The sequence below is a fragment of the Hemitrygon akajei genome, chromosome 27 (assembly GCF_048418815.1).
Source record: "Hemitrygon akajei chromosome 27, sHemAka1.3, whole genome shotgun sequence".
Taxonomy (NCBI): domain Eukaryota; kingdom Metazoa; phylum Chordata; class Chondrichthyes; order Myliobatiformes; family Dasyatidae; genus Hemitrygon; species Hemitrygon akajei.
The window spans coordinates 42,827,612-42,844,490 of record NC_133150.1 but is presented as its reverse complement, the minus strand read 5'-3'; the positions used below and the strand labels follow the sequence as shown (position 1 = coordinate 42,844,490).

Sequence of the window (16,879 nt, the reverse complement as noted above, 5' to 3'; positions counted from 1 at the left end):
GAACAGTCTCCTCTGGGAGTTGGCTGTGGTTATAAAACAGTTTTGTTTCCAAGCTAAATCTTTACTGACTGGTGGCCCTACTTAACATCTCCAGTAGTTCCTGTTATAATTTCGATCATTTTTCTTTGCTGCTTCCTTTTGTGTAAAACATCCTTGTGTGGCTTTCGTTGAACCCTGCTGGCTGTTTGCATGTCTTATTTCTTCCTAACAATAAATGTGCATCCTGGATTCTGTAGTCTAAATATTGCACACTGGAAGTAGGTCAGCTATAATTGTGTATGATAAAAAGACAGGAGTGACGCATGGCCAAGTGGATAAGACGTTGCACTAGCGATCTGAAGGTTGTGAGTTCGAGCCCCAGCCGAGGCAGCGTGTTATGTCCTTGAGCAAGGCACAACCACACAGTGCTTCACTCCACCCAGCTGAAAATGGGTACCGGCAAAATGCTGGGGGACAGACTTTAACTTTAAAGAGACGGGGGAATACTTTGAGCACCTTGAGGGAGGGATGTGATTCAGTAATGTCAACTTGTCCTCTCTGCATAAACCCGTGGGCAGGTTTCCACCGTTTCCCGTTGACCGCCATTTGACCAAGATTGTAAAGATGAAAGGTGGCCTTAACCTGCCATTTGCATCAACGAGGATGTGTCGAGGGCAGCCCCCAAACATCACCGCGCGTCTGCTGCAGACGTAGCAGGCCGACAGCCATATTTGGAAAGTCAGTAGAAACCGGAGCACCCAGCGGAAACCCACACCATCACGGGGAGAAGACGCGAGCTCCTTACAGACTACAAAGGGAATCAAAACCCAATTGCTGGTCACTGGCGCTGTAAAACATTGCGCTAACCCTGGCAACACACACAAAATGTCGGGAGGAACTCAGCAGGCCAGGCAGCACCTAATGGAAAAGAGCACAGCCGACGTTTCGGGCCGAGACCTTTCAACAGGACTAACCTTGTTTGGCCCACCTCCTTCTGAAGGACTAAATGGTACACATTCAAAATTCAAAGTACATTTATAATCAAAGTATGTAAATATTATACATCCGTGAGATTTGTCTTCTAACAGGCAGCCACGAAACAAAGAAACCCCAAATAAAAGCCATAAAAAAAGACCATTAAACCCCCAATCTGCTGAGAAAAAAGAATTATGTTAACAATAAACACAAGCAAATAGCGTTTCTGAACTGAAGTCCACAGAGAGTCTGTCCCCAGACCTTAATTCAATGCAGAGTGGAGCAGTGAACTGAACTGGCCGTCCCCGATAACCTGACCCTTTCAATCTAGCCCGGCGCTTAAATCATCGTACAGACATTGGATTCACCAGCTTCGATGCACTCTGAGCCATATAGGACCGTCTTTCCCTGCACCTTTCGATTGCTCATGGCCCGTGAACACCACCTCGAAATTTTTCCCGTTTTGCACTATTTATGTATTTTAAAAATGTATTTCTTATTGTAACTTACAGTAATTTTTAAAATGCTTTTCACTGCAGCACAGCAGCAAAACAACACATTTCATAACACATGTTAGTGATAATAAACCTGATTATAATTCTGAATCTCCTCGATTCATGTACCAATCCAAGTACCTTTTAAATGTTGTTTATGTGCCTGCCTCAACCATTCTCTCTGATAACTCATTCCATATACTGACCACTCTCTGGGTGAAAAATGTTGCTCTTCAGGTACCTACTAAATCTTTTCCCTCTCACCTCAACCCTACAGTATACCCCCTAGTTCTCAGTTTCAAAGTCTTGGGAAACAGAAGGTCAGTAACATTAAATTCCCTACCGTCTGGGTAGTCTCCAGCCCCTTGGCATGAACATTGAATTCTCCAACTTCCGGTAATTCCCTCCCTCTCCCTTCCCCCATCCCAGTTTCACTCTGCCTCCTCCTCCTCCAGCTGCCTTTCACCTCTCATGATTCTGCCTTCTACTACTACATATAGTGCTTTCCCCTTACATTCCTTCTTCACCTCTCCTGCCTATCCCCTCCCTGCTTCCCCACCCCCACCCCTTGATCTTTCCTCTGATTGGCTTTTCACCTGGCACCTACCAGCCTTCTCCTTCCCACCCTCCCCCAACCTTCTTTATAGGGCCTCTGCCCCCTCCTTCTTCAGTCCTGACAAAGGGTTTCGGCCCGAAACGTTGACTGCTTGTTTCCACGGATGCTGCTTGACCTGCTGAGTTCCTCCAGTGTGTTGTACATGTTGCTTTGACCACAGCATCTGCAGTGTATTTTGTGTTTACATGAACTTCCCTGGTGTTCCCATGTCAAAGGATCTGTCCTAGGACCAGCACGTAAGCAATTACAAAGAAGGAACAGCACGTAAGCAATCACAAAGAAGGAACAACAGCACCTCTACTTTCTTAGAAGTTTTGTAGTTTCAGCATGTCATTTAAACTTTGACAAACTTCTATTGATGTAGAGTAGAGAGGGTCCTGAGTGGTTGTGGCATGGAAATTCCGATGCCCAGGAACAGAAAAGACTACAAGAAGCAGTGGATACAGCCCCATCCATCACAGACAAAACCCTTCCCATCACTGAGTCCATTTGCATGGAACGCTGCCACAGGAAAGCAGCATCCATCATCAAGGACCCCCATAATCTAGGCCATGTTCTTTGCTGACTACTACCACCAGGCAGGAGGCACAGGAGCATCGGGTCCCACATCAGCAGCTTCAGGTTATAGTTTATTCAGGCATTTGGACAATTAGCTCACTGCAAGCTGTAACCTTCTGTTATCTGAGCAACATAAAGTCTCACAGTGCACTGCCCCTTTAATTCCTCCCCTCTGTCTTCTTCCAATCAATATATAAATTAGTATCTCTGAAAAAGCACACTGTGCATGTAGGAAAGTTCGAACAATTAGCTGCTAAATTTCCTGCAGTACAACAATTACTACATTCAGAACTACTGTGAAATCCTATGGTTTAGCAAAATTGTGAAATATTCTTTCTATTACACGTCCCCTTTTCCATTTTCCAAACCCCTTTGAAGCACTGACCTGCAGTGGGACACAGTTCAACAGGAGCCTCCCCACCACCGAGGACACGTTCAAGAGGGCAGCGTTCATTATTAAGGATCCTCACTGTCCGGGGCCTGCCCCCTCCTCGTTGCTATCAATGGGGAGGAGGCTCAGGAGCCTGAAGACCCACACATTCAGGACCGCACCTAGAGTATTGTGTGCAGTTTTGGTCCCCTAATCTGAGGAAAGACATTCTTGCCATAGAGGGAGTACAGAGAAGGTTCACCAGATTGATTCCTGGGATGGCAGGACTTTCATATGAAGAAAGACTGGATCGACTAGGCTGATACTCCCTGGAATTTAGAAGATTGAGGGGGGATCTTATTGAAACGTATAAAATTCTAAAGGGATTGGACAGGCTAGATGCAGGAAGATCGTTTCCGATGTTGGGGAAGTCCAGAATGAGGGGTCACAGTTTAAGGATAAAGGGGAAGCCTTTTAGGACCGAGATGAGGAAAAACTTCTTCACACAGAGAGTGGTGAATCTGTGGAATTCTCTGCCACAGGAAACAGTTGAGACCAGTTCATTGGCTATATTTAAGAGGAAGTTAGATATGGCCCTTGTGGCTAAAGGGATCAGGGGGTATGGAGAGAAAGCAGGTACAGGGTTCTGAGTTGGATGATCAGCCATGATCATACTGAATGGCGGTGCAGGCTCGAAGGGCCGAATGGCCCACTCCTGCACTTATTTTCTATGTTTCTAACAGTTTCTTTCCCTCTGCCATCAGCTTTCCATCAACAAAGCTGTAAATCTAACACTATTCCATTGAATAGTATCCATGAACACCACTTCAAATTTCTACAGATGTAATGTGGAGAGCATTCTAATCGACTGCATTAACGTCTGGTATGGGGGGAGGGGGGTTGTGGGAGGCTACAGCACAGGATCAAAGTAAGCTGCAGAGAGTTGTAAACTTAGTCGGCTCCCATCATGGGCACTAGGCTCTGAAGTATCCAAGACACCTTCAATGAGCAATGCCTCAAAAAGGCGGCATCCATCATTAAGGAACCCCATCACCCAGGACATGCCCTCTTCTCATTGCCACCATCAGGGAGGAGGTATGAGAGCCTGAAGGCACACACTCAGCGATTCAGGAACAGCTTCTTCCCCTCTGCCATCAAACTTCTGAATGGATATTGAACCCATGAATACTACCTCACTACTTTTTGAATAACTTTAATTTTGCACTGCTTAATTTAACCACACACACACTCACACATTTAAAGTAATTCAAAATATTTTTTCTATGATTTTGTATTGCTGCCTCAAAGACAACAAATTTTACCATATCTAAGTCAGTGATTGGACAAATTAGATTCTGAATTAACTTTTCAATATGATCCTTTACCTGTGTCAGTAATGCACCGACTGTCGATGGGACAGAGGATCTAGGACAAGGAGTGCTGGTACTGGTTAATTATTGACACAAACACCTAGATACAATGGAAAGTTTTAGTTTTGCATGCCACCCAAACAGATCGCGCCATATATAAATACCTAAAGGTAGTTTTAAAAAAGTTCAAGTTTATTGTTATTCAACTGTATAATTATTTACATGTATACAGCCAAACGAAACAATATTCCTCCTGAGTTTTTGATTTGCCTTCAATGATCAACAAAACCAGAACAAATCCTAACAGAATGAGCACTCATTAATCTCATGCCAAACCGATGGTTTTCAACTGCACCTTTCGTATGGATATGGGTGCAGATCATAAAATAGACAGGTCTGTGCTGGGGTCATTATGCTACCTGGCCCAATGTATTTCCCACCCACTCTATCCTTTTCTCCCGAGGTCTTCTGGGAACTCTTATTGGAGGTGAACCCCTGATCTCCCCATCTACCTCATATGACCCCTGCACTACACTCTCCCACCAAGAATGCAACGATAATTGCACCCTCTTTTTTTTTCTTTTTACTACCTGGGTGTACTTATGCATGGAATGATCTGCCTGGATGGCTCACAAGCAAAATCTTTTCGCTGTGTCTCGGCACATGTGACAATAATCCAATTCCAGTTCTACTGGGACGCATTAACTGTCCGGGTTAATCCAGGTCAGACAGGTATTGGCATGTATAGTGCACCATCTACAATTATCGGAATTCACAGTCCACAAATCACAATCAGGTGATCTTGGTAGTTTGCCCAGTTTGAGGATCCCACACAGGTATCAACACAGCAAGGATGTTATCTTTTAGTTACCTCTCTAAAAAGGGTCTGTGACTTCTGTCTGCTTCCCCTGGCTGCAGGGTTTAGTAGAAATACACAGGCTGAAAGTCTTCAACCATTTATTGCAGATGTCTCTTCACACGGACCACAATGAAATTGCATTATGCAATCAGTATCATCACTGAGCTGATCATTTACTTAGATGAGATCAGACCCCATTGCATTCAATGCAAATTACACAATAAACAGTGTAGACAGATCTAGGCAAGTTATAATGACATAAACTGATATAGTCAGTAAATAAAATTTTGATAAAGTGAGGGATATGGGGATTGGCCAGGAGAGTGGAGTTGAGTTAGAAGTTCAGAAATGATCTCACTGAAGTAATATGGTACCCACATTTTGTCTGATTTCTTAACATATGATCCACATTAATTTTATGATTTTCTCAAAGGATTTCTCAAAAGGACATAATTTTCACTTGAAAGAAAGAGGTGCAAGCCTCAACATTAATGCTAATGGATTAGCTAGTTGAGTGGTGTCACAGCAAAATCCTTGCATTCAACATCAATAAAACCAAAGAACTAATTGTGGACATCAGAAAGGGTAAGATGAGGGAACACACACCAGTCCTCAGAGAGGCATCAGAAGTGGAGGGAGGGAGCAATTTCAAGTACCTGGGTGTCAACATCTCTGAAGGTCTATCTGAGATCCAACCTATTGATGCAACTACAAAGAAGGCACGACAGGGGCTATATTTCATTAAGAGTTTGAGGAGATCTGGTATGTCACCAAATACTCTTGCAAATTTCTACAGATGTACTATGGAGAGCATTCTAACTGGCTGCGTCACCGTACGGTGTGGGGTGTGAAGAGGAGTTTGGCTACTGCACAGGATCACAGTAAGCTGCAGAGAGTTGTAAACACAGTCAGCTCCATCGTGGACACTAGACTCTGTAGAATCCAGGACATTTTCAAGAAGTAGTACCTCAGAACGGCGGCATCCATGCTTAAGGACCGCCATCGCTCAGGAAATACCCTCTTCTCCTCATTGTTACCATGAGGAAGGAGGTACAGGAGGAGCCTGAACAGAGACAGCTTCTTTCTGTGTGCCATCCGATTTCTGAATGGACATTGAACACATGAACACTTCTTTACTCACTTTTTAAAAAATTTTTTATTTCTGCACTACTTACTTAATTTAACAATTTAATATATGAAATATATATATTTACTATAATTCATAGCTTTTTCTCTATTACATATTGCATTGTATTATTGCTGCAAAGACAACAAATTTCACAACGCATGCTGGTGATAATAAATCTAATTCATTTTTCCTTTCTTTGACACTATTTATTTACATAATTTGCAGTGATACAATATGCTTGCCTGTACTGTTGCTGCAAAACAACAAATCTCACCGTATCTAAGTCAGTGATTGGACAAATTAGATCCTGAATGAACTTTTTGGCACGATCCTTTACCTGTGTCAGTAACGCAGCAATTGTAAATGGGACAGAGGATCTAGGACAGGAGTACAGGTATTAGTTAATTATTGACACAAACCTCCAGATACAATGGAAAGTTTTAGTTTTGTATGCCACCCAGACAGATCGTGCCTCAAGGTAGTTTAAAAAGTATAAGTTCAAATTTATCGTTATTCAACTGTTTAACCGCATACATGGTCGCATGATCACTTCAGTGCAGTTGGGTAGTGTGGGCTTATTGGGCCAGACTGACCTGTTACTCTGCGGCATCGCTGAATAAAATAGAACTAGCTATAGACTTAAGGAACGGGTAAGAAGCTGAAGCTGCCTCCTCCTCCAGTTCCTTGTGTCTCTTTCTCAACATGTTAAATACAAGTATTTTATTGTTCACTGCAATCCAAATCATGTAATGACATGCTGTATCAGATTGGTTATGGTAGCAGCCCAGCAACGTTGCGTCAGCCCGAGCTCTGTAACCTGAATGTAACGTACGTGCAAATCTTCATACATTGCATTCCACATGCATTCTCTTCTCACTGCTGCCATCTTGCCCGAGGATGGATCCGAAGTCTTCGATCTAGGGCAAGGTTTGATGGTCGCTGTTTGTGGATTGGACTCTGCAGTTACATGTTATGATGTGTTTCTGTTTTCTGCATATTCCTTTTCTTTTATTGCTACTTTGTGCAATTTACTCGGAGCGGACTGGCTCTGCGGCCTGTAGTCAACGAAGGACACAGCGGTAAATTGCTAAACTGAACTGAACTGATCTAAACTGAATATTCCTAGACTGTTTCAATGACTCTGTGGTTTGAGGTCGTATATCCTGTATGTTTTCACTCTTTTTTTTGCCTTTGGCATAATTTGTTCATTTTTTTTTTGCACATTGGGTACTTGATATTTCCTTGAATAGGTTCCATGGTGTTTCTCTGCTTCGTGGTTGTCTGTGGGAAGACGAATTTTAGGGGTGTATGCTGCATACATACTCTGATACTAAATGTACTCTCATTCTTTGAAGGAGGCACAGGAGTCTTAGGCCCCACACCCAAGAGGGTCAGGAACAGTTACTACCCCTCAACCGTCAAGCTCCTGAACCGTTGTAGATGACTTCTGTCACCACAACTTTGAACAAATTCCACAACCTATGGACTAGCTCTCAAGGACTGTATAACTCAAGTTCTCAGTATTACTTACTTATTTTTATTTGGACAGATCATCTTCTTTTGGCACATTGGGTGTTTGTCAGTCTTTGTAATTTTTCTTTGATTCTGTTCTATTTCTTTGTTCATCTGTGAATGCCTGCAAGAAAGTGAATCTTGGGTTGTATATGGTGTCATATACATACTTTGATAACAATTTTTTTTGGACTTTGTATGTGACTGTTTTACCCACGTCTTCAACAAGAACTCAGCTGAGCCTCCAGGTTTAATCTGATCAAGTTTATCTGATGATATCAACAGAAACATTTTGATTCAGAATGCTGCAAGAACTTGGCAGGTGTGGAGGGGAACAAACAGCTGAAATTTTGGGCTGAAACCCTGGGCCTCGACCCAAAATGCTCACTGTTCCTTCCCCTCCGCAGATGCTGCCTGACCTGCTGACTTCCTCCACAATTCGCCCCCAGCCCCCACCACCTCTTAAAGCACTTGCGACTCCTCCGATTGAGTGAACTCCATCTGCTTGCTTGCATTGTGGCCTCTTCCTCGTGGGGAAGGCAGACTGGGTGAATGTTACCAAAGCACCTCTGTTCAGTCCAGAAGGAGCAAATGTTTGGGACTGGCTCAGTCCAAGGTCCAAAACAGACTGAAGGCATTTGTTGCCCATCTCTGTGTTCCCTTACAGCGCAGGCCCTGACCCTGAGTAATAGCTGCTTGGGTTGTTTGTTTAAGTAATGTTTATGAAGGGAAATTGATAATAGACCAGGGTGTCATTTACTGGGAATGACAGTATTTGAACAATCTGTTTGATATAATGGAAATTTTATGACTTAAGTAATATTTTGTCTGCTTTGCCATCAAATGTGGAAATAGATGTTGAAAAATAAGGGAGAATGTATAAAAAGTTTATGCAAATTTTCTCACTTATATTCAGGAACAACTTCCCCTTTGCCATCAGATGGACATTGAACCTGTGAACACTCCCTCACTACATTTTATTTCTGTTTTTGCACTAGTTATTTAACTTTAAAAAAAATATATATGTGGTTACTGTAATTTACGTTTTGTGTTTGTACATATTGCAGTGTACTGCTGCCACGTAACAACAAATTTCACGACGTGTGCTGGTGATATTAAACCTGATTCTGATTTTGATATTCAGCAGGAGAGATGAAAGCATGCAGGGGTGCTCTGCCCTGTGTTTGGAAAAACCCTGAGGTGTAGGAGGAGAATTTGGCCATTCTGCCCATCGTGTTTGTTCCTATATTCAAATATAGCTGATTTTTCTTTTCTCAGAGCCATTCTCCTGCCTTCTTCCTGTAGCCCTTAACCTCCTTACTGATAATGAACTTATCAAACTTTGCCTTAAATACATCCAATAACTTGACCTTCGTATTCCTCTGTGGTAACCACTTCCACAGATTCACCACTCTCTGGCCTCCTCATTTTAGTGTTAAAGGGATGCCTCTTATTCTGAGGCTGTGCCTTCAGATCGAAGACTCTCCTACTAATGGAAACATCCTCTTCACGTCCAGTCTATCTGGGCCTTTCAGTATTTGACAGTTGTTGGGAGATCTCCCCACCTCCCTCGTCCTTCTGAACTCCGTTGAGAACAGGCCCAGAGACATCAAACACTCCTCCTATATTAAGTGTTTCTTTCCTGTGAACCTCTTCTAACTTTCTCTAAGAGTATTCACATGCTTCCTTAGATACGGGGTCCAAAATTGCTCTCAAAATTCCAAAGACTCAAGGAGAGCTTCTATCCTACTGTTGTCAAACTCATGAACGTTCCTCTTGTACGATAGGATGAACTCTTGTGGCCTTGCAATCTATCTTGTTGCAATCTTCCATTTTACTGTTTACCTGCTCTGCACTCTCTTGACGGTATTTACACTTTATTCCGCATTGTTACTGTTTTATCTTCTTCTAGCTCAATGAACTGTGAAGTGATTTGATCCGTATGAACCGTATGCAAGGCAAGCTTGTTACTGTATTGTGGTACATGTGACAGTTACAAACCAATACCAGTGCAGTCTGGACTCTGCCATGGACGCTCCCAAGCCCGGCAGCAATAGGTGGAGGGCTCAGCGTGGGTCTAGCAACCCCATCCTGTTAAAACCCAAGCTACAGAAATGGCAACAGGAGCTCGAAAGCCCTTACCCCTGGGAGAGGAAGGATCTTCACCTAGAAGATATATGAAGTTGTGTGGTGAAAGGGACGGTTACAGGGCTGATCAAAGTTCTTTCAGCCCAGGACAGAGGACTCTGGCGAGCTCCTCTCGTCGGCCTACACCCCGGTAGGCGCGACGGGCTTAAAAAGGAGAAGAGAAATGCGGTTTGACCCCTGCCTTATCGGGTGTACGTCCTTGCTTTCTCGTCTAGTCCTCTGGCGAAGTGGCTAGGTTTCTACCCAGAGTGCTCCGCTCTGCAGTGAGGGTTTGCTGGAACAGCGAGGCTGACGGCTGACTCAGGGGACAACACCTCAGCCTCTGGGCCCCTGCCACCTCTCGCACCTTGCAGCACAGATGTTGTTTTCGCCGTCAACACTGCGACCAAATATCGACCTCTGCCTTCTGCTTATTACCAACATTAAAGTTGTGTTAATTACCCGCACACCTACCCTCAATGTCTTCCTTTCGTTCCCGTGCCGAGCTGACATCATCTGTGTGAAATTTTGGAATACCACGAATTCTGTTTGCAGCAGAGCAGATTGCGGCAATTCCAGTGAGACAGTCCTCCTCCACGGTGGAATTGGTGTAACCTGTTCCTGCTGTCACTCAGGATTCTGTTGTGAAATCCAACTCTTTGTTGAGAGGTGACGGAGCAGAGGGAGGGTGGTTAATTCTCCTCCCACACCGGCACTGAGCTAGCACCAAATCGGCTGAGAGGAAGTTAGGTTCTGTGCTTGTCACTACAGACGTGATTTGAGGGTATTGGCGGATGGAGTGGAGTTGTTGGGAATCAGATCTTTGAACACTCGCTGACTACCGAGTGTCTGTCTCCAACTGTGAGTGTTGTGGTTCGATGGCACATTTTTTGTTGAGAGGGGAACGTGGGCTTTTTAAGGCTGTCTCATCCTTGTGAGTCCGCTGGGGAAGTCGGGGCCCAGGGCCTGCGAATCCACGAGTCGGCTGGAAGCCGGGGGCTGAAGACAGCCTATCGTGGGGTTTAGGGACTGTGCATGTGGGTGAGAGGGAGGCACAAACTGGGCTTGCTTCACTGTTGTTTCTTTGTTGCTTGCTACGTCCTATTTTGTTGTGTTCTGTGATCCTCAGCCGAGCCTTGTGGGGCTGGTAGGTTGGCGCCAGAATGCGTGGTGACACTTGCGGGCTGCCCCCAGCACATCCTTGGGTGTGTTGGTTGTTAACGCAAATGACACATTTCACTGTACGTTTTGATGTACGTGTGATAAACAAATCTAAAATCTGAAGTTTGGGGCAGAGTATCCTTTCTTTGCAAGGGTAAAGCTTTGTAGCATCAGCGTGCAGAGTGTGGGTCCGTTTTAAGGTTCTTTCACAGTAGCAGGTGACCATTGGAGATTGAGGGACAGGGCACATCTTCAGAGAGAGCAAGAGCTTCTCTGGAGTACCCTCCTTAAACTCTCCCTGCTGCTCGATGCGTGCAGGTCTGTGTATATCTCCAGGAGTGTCTCGTTCTCATGGGTGTGCGAGAGAATGTATTTGTGTGTGTGAGTGTGTGTGTGTGTGCGCATGTGTAACTGTACAGAAAAGATTGTAAGGTGGGGTAGGGTCCATTTGGCCTTCCGCTGCTCTCTCCCTTCTGGATAAAAGGAAAGGAAAACTGTCAGATCGCTGTCGTGTGCACAGGTTCAAACTGGAGAAAGGCAAATTCTTCACCTGCCAGAACAGTCAGTGCCTGGCATGGAACTTGCCTTAACGGAAGAACCAAAATGCCTCAAGAAATCTTCAACTATTTTGAGATGTTTGTTAGTGCTGCGCTTTAAATTTGGTTCCTCCTGTAAGCAGGGCTGTCAGTGGAAGGTTGGTGAGGCCAGTGCGGGAGAGAGAGTGGGAATGATAGCGTTCTGCTTTGTAACTTCAGAACATTAAACTAATTCAAGGGAAAACAGGAGTCGGAAATGTGGCTCTAACTTCAAGTTTACTTTACATAAGGCGCGGATGTATCGCATGGTAGCGTGATGATGTAAGCAATTCACGTATTTATACCTATAACCTGCAATGAATTATTTAAAGGAACAAGAATGCCATTATCATACATACTCAAGTATTGATACTGAAATATTAAATGCACAACAGGTAGAGAGAAAGAGAGAAGGATGGAGGAGGGAGAAAGAGAAACAAGACAGGAGATGTTCCTACATTGTGTATCTCTCTCCCTCTCCCTGTGACAGAGGCGCTGTCAGACTCTGTATGCATGTGAGTGAGATAGAAACATTCTTACATTAAGTGTATGTATGCCTCTCTCCCTCTGTGTGCCAGACTTTGATGAAGTAGCTGTTTTCTTCTGTCTCTGTCCTGTTTATCAGCATGTGACAATGTTGCAACATCCCCGACTTTATAATAGTATTTGAATATGCCGTATGATTCCCATAGGATTTACAGCTTCAAACCTCAAATTCAAAAGAAAGCTGAAAAAACCCGATTTTAAATCAGATCTGAATCATACTTATTCCTTTGTTCTTTCCTTGACACCACCCACACTGTCCCATACTTCCTTAACTGAGTCAAGCTCTTTCCCAACCAAAGATTTGCATTAAAAATGTACTTGATGTGAAACTGCGTACTGTGTTTAATCTGACAAAAAATAAACTTTGGGTAATTCCTTCCTCCTCTCCCTTCTCTCTTTTCCATTCCTCATTCTGGTCACCCCTTCTTGACTCCTTGCTCACCTCCCTCAGGTGCCCTTCCTCCTTCCCTTTCTTTCATTGTCCACCTCTCCTATCATTTTCCTCCTTTGTTAGCCCTTTCTTTCTTCCACCATCCCTCCCCAGCTTCTCACTTCATCACCTTCCCCCTCCCGTGGTCTCACCTATAACCTGTCAGCTTGATCTCCTCCCCCTCTCCCCAAGTTCTTATTCTGGCCTCTGACCTCTTCTGTTCCAGTCTTGACGAAGGTTCGTGGCTCAAAGCATTGACTGTTTAGTCCTCCCCTTGGACGCTCCCTGACCTGCTGATTTCCTCCAGCACTTTGTGTTGCTCTAGATTTCTAGCATCTGGAGAATGTGTTTATTAATTGAAATAGATCCTACCTTCACTGGTCAATATTATCTCCCGATCTTCTACATCACGGTTGCATTCCTCATTTGAAAGTCTTTTCATGCCCTACCCCTCCCTGACTCCTGAATCCCTCACCACCTGCTGAGGTTTCTACATTCTTCCAATCCCAGTTTCTTTGATTGCACTGAGATTTTTTTAATCCACGATTGGTCTACGCCTTCAGAGAACAAGAGTCTGACACCTATCTGCCCTTCTACCCCCACAAGATGCTGGAGGAACTCGGCAGGTTCTGTGGAAGAGAGTATAGTTGACATTTTGGGCTGAGAGGTCCTGCTGTAGGGTCTCGGCCCGAGACGTCAACTGTACACTTTTCCACGGATGCTGCCTAGCCTGCTGAGTTCCTCCAGCAATTTTGTGTGTGTGTTGCTTTGATTTCCAGCATCTGACAATTTTCTGTTTGCCCTTCTGCCCCAGCTCCTTGAAGACTGTCCTGCAAAGTCTTTCTCCCAGCCTTGATTCTGCCCTAATGTTTCCTGGTAATACTCAGGGTAAAGCAACTGGGGATGTTATGTCAAGGAAAGATTCATGAATTCAAGTATAGTAACTGCAAAATTCCATCAAGCAAAAGAAAACAGCCACAAGGGTAGGTGAAGGGGAAAGGAAGTTGAAGAAAAGTTACCTTTCCTTTCCAATCTGATACCGCCGCCCAGAACTGGAGATAACTCGGGAGGAACTGGGAATTTGGATTTCCCCATAGAGGTCGTGTCATGTATCTGACAACAGCTGTGCTGAGGAGCGGGCTTCATTCAGACTTTTCCCCCTCTAGAGACTGAGGGAGACCTCTACAAGATGTAATGTGGGCTTCCTTTAGCATGCTCCATCGCAATGAACTCCCAGAATGTATTTTGTATTCGTGGCCACCACCGTGTGCCCATTTGCTCGGCAATTTCCACCCACCCTCCCTGAAACCCAGAAGTCTCCCTGTTGAGTTTTGCACTTGGGGGTTTGGTTTCAGATCTAGATTTATTTATCACACGTACATAGAAGCTTCTAGAGAAATGTGTCGTTTGCTTTAACAACCAACGCAACCACTCTCCCATCCCAGCTTCTTACTTCATCGCCCACCCCCACCCACCCAGCTTCCCCCTCACCTGTTCTCACCCGTATTTGTCAGCTTGTCCTACTCCCCCTCTCCACGTGCCCTTGTTCTGGCTTCTGCAATTGGCACTACGCATTGTGTTACACCAATGCAGCGACGCGTAGCAGAACAGAATGGAACACAGCGAGCAACCGAACTGCAACAGCAATGCAAATCCGTTCCCTCCCGGCCGCACACCCACACACACAGGTAGTCCTCCAACCCCAGGTCAGTCCTCTGGATTTCAGCCATTGAGCTTCGCCTGGAACCCCTCAGCTCCTTGTATCTCCCCCACTAATGGCAGTGGTGCAGGAAGTTGACCACTGCCGCATATCTCCTGAGGTCCCAGGTTCAATCTCGACCTCGGACTCCGTCTGCGTGGAGTTTGTACGTTGGGTGCTCCGGTTTCCTCCCGCATCCCAAGGACAGCTGTAAGTTGCCCCAAGCTGAGTGACAGTGCTTGTAAAGCTTTCATTGCTACGTGGGGAAAGTTAACCAAAATGGGATTAATGTGGGCGTAGTGGAAATGGGTGGTTCACTTCCATTGCTCAATTATATTGTTTGCACGGTTTGTCTTTTTTTATTTCTCTCTCCCTTCATATTGGGTACTTGTCGGTCTTATTTTAATGGGTTCTTTCGGGCTTCCTTGTGGCTGCCTCAAAGGATTCGATTCTTGTGAAATGAATACGTACTTTGATAATAAATGTACTTTGAACTTTGAACTCTTGATGTTTAGTAGGGGTTGAAGGCCCAGTCTCCCTGCCATACCTCTATACTACTCTGTGACTTTACCTCCTGGTGCTCGCAAATATACAGAGATAAAGATTAGCTTTATTTGTCACACGTATGTTAGAACACACAGTGAAATGTGACATTTCTGTCAACAATCAGTACAGTCTCAGGGTGTTCTGAGGTCAGCCCACAGGTGTTGTCATGCTCCAGCACCAACGTAGATCATGAGCGCAACTTATAAATCCTTACTAACCCGTACTGGTTGGGATCTGAAAGAAACTGGAGCATGTGGATGGCACCCACGCGGTCACAGGGATAATGTACAAACTCCTTACAGGCATTAGCAGGAATTGAACCCGTGTCACTGGCACTGCAAAGCGCTCTGCCAACTTCACTACAACTGTATGCTTGTGGGAGACGCATACATTGTCCATTTACTCTTTCGCGTTCGAGGTAACGACGGCCCTCTGTGAATGTGTGTATTGAGATAGCATGGGAATTGTAGGGAGCGGGAGAGAATATTTAAGGCTCTAGTTAAGGGTCCATCGTCAAGTTTGTGGGCTCTTCGGAGGTGCATCTTTAAAAGCCCATGGGCTACTGCTGGTGATATCCTTCAGCTGAGAGTTTGATCCGGAGCCCTGTTGTCACACCTTGAGTAAGAGTGTCGCATTATAGTTTGCTGATCTGGTCATCCCATCAGAGCAGTGGTTCCCAACATGGGGTCCACAGACAGCTGGGTTAATAGGAAGGCTCCATTGTCGAGAACCCCTGCATTAGAAGAAGAATATGGAGAAGTGCTGAAAAGGTTTACCATGATGCTGCCTGGGCTGCAAGGAAAGCTTGGACAAAACCTGGTTTGTTCTCCCTTGAGCCCTGGAGGCTAAGAGGAAACCTGAAAGAGGTGTTTTTTTTTAATTATGAGAGGAATAGACGGGTAGATAGAAGGTTCTCCCTAGGGTAGAAATGTCAAACCCAGAAGAGCTGCTTTTAAGGTTGGGGGTATAGTCTAAAGGAGACGTGAGGAGCAACTGTTTTTTTTCTCTCACACGCACGCACGCACGCACGCACGCACGCACACACACACACACACACACACACACACACACACACGCACACGAAATGGGAGACTGGGGCGTTGAAGTGGAATTAGACAGCTTGGTAGGGTTTACGAGTCTTTTAGATAGACCCATGAATATGAAGGGAATGGTGGGATATGGATGTTACAACGGAGGAGAACATTTATTATAAATAGAATCAGGTTTTTGATGTCACTGTTCCAAGAGGACCACAAACCTGTCCTAGGGCTTAGAGGCTTGCGTGTCTCAATGGCTGGAGAGCAATGTTGGCTGGAGTCAGGGGTTTATACTTTGGGTCTTGGTAGGGTCACCCATGGCAAACAGGTCAAAGGGTAAAGGTCAGACTAAGAGTGCTCCACCGATCCTCCAGGTCTGGGGATTCAGCTCAGGGCTAACAACCCTTGCAAAGAAAGGGTAAAGAGACAATTGTTATGGAAACGGCAATGAAGACCGAGATGGAGGGTCTTCATTGTTGCCCTAAATGCCAGCAGCATGATGGGAAGAAAGTAATATCACTGATATATATCATGAAATGTTGTTGTTTTGTGGCAGCAGTACAGTTCAATGCATAAAAAACTATAATTTACAATAACAAGTATATATTAAAAATTAAATTAAGTAAGTAATGGAGAAAGTAAGCAAAATATTATGACATCAAGATCAGCACAATATTGTGGGCCAAATGACCTATGCTGTACTGTTCCACAGTACTCTGCAAAAGCCTTAGGCACATATACAACTATATAGCTTTCTTAAGGCACAAATACATTGTCTTTTCAGTTACCAAATAACACTTAATACTACTGAGCTAAGTAATATAGAGTTAAGTACTTTTATTTCAGTTTCCCTGCCATCTTTGTATTTGACCCAATGTACAGTACTGGCCAAGAGT

The 16,879-nt window shown here is 44.6% G+C and overlaps 1 protein-coding gene across 7 annotated transcripts in view; it reads left to right on the top strand.

The window, feature by feature from the left end:
* LOC140717308 (solute carrier family 45 member 3) overlaps positions 1–16,879 on the top strand; it is a 154,885-nt gene that overhangs the window by 95,025 nt on the left and 42,981 nt on the right. Inside the window, exon 1 of one of the 7 annotated variants that reach the window (XM_073030765.1) lies at positions 10,711–10,850. The exons of the other annotated variants lie outside the window; for them this stretch is intronic. The gene's annotated coding sequence lies outside the window, so the exon portion shown is untranslated. Of the gene's footprint in view, positions 1–10,710; positions 10,851–16,879 lie in introns of those variants that run through there. 7 annotated transcript variants of the gene reach the window in all.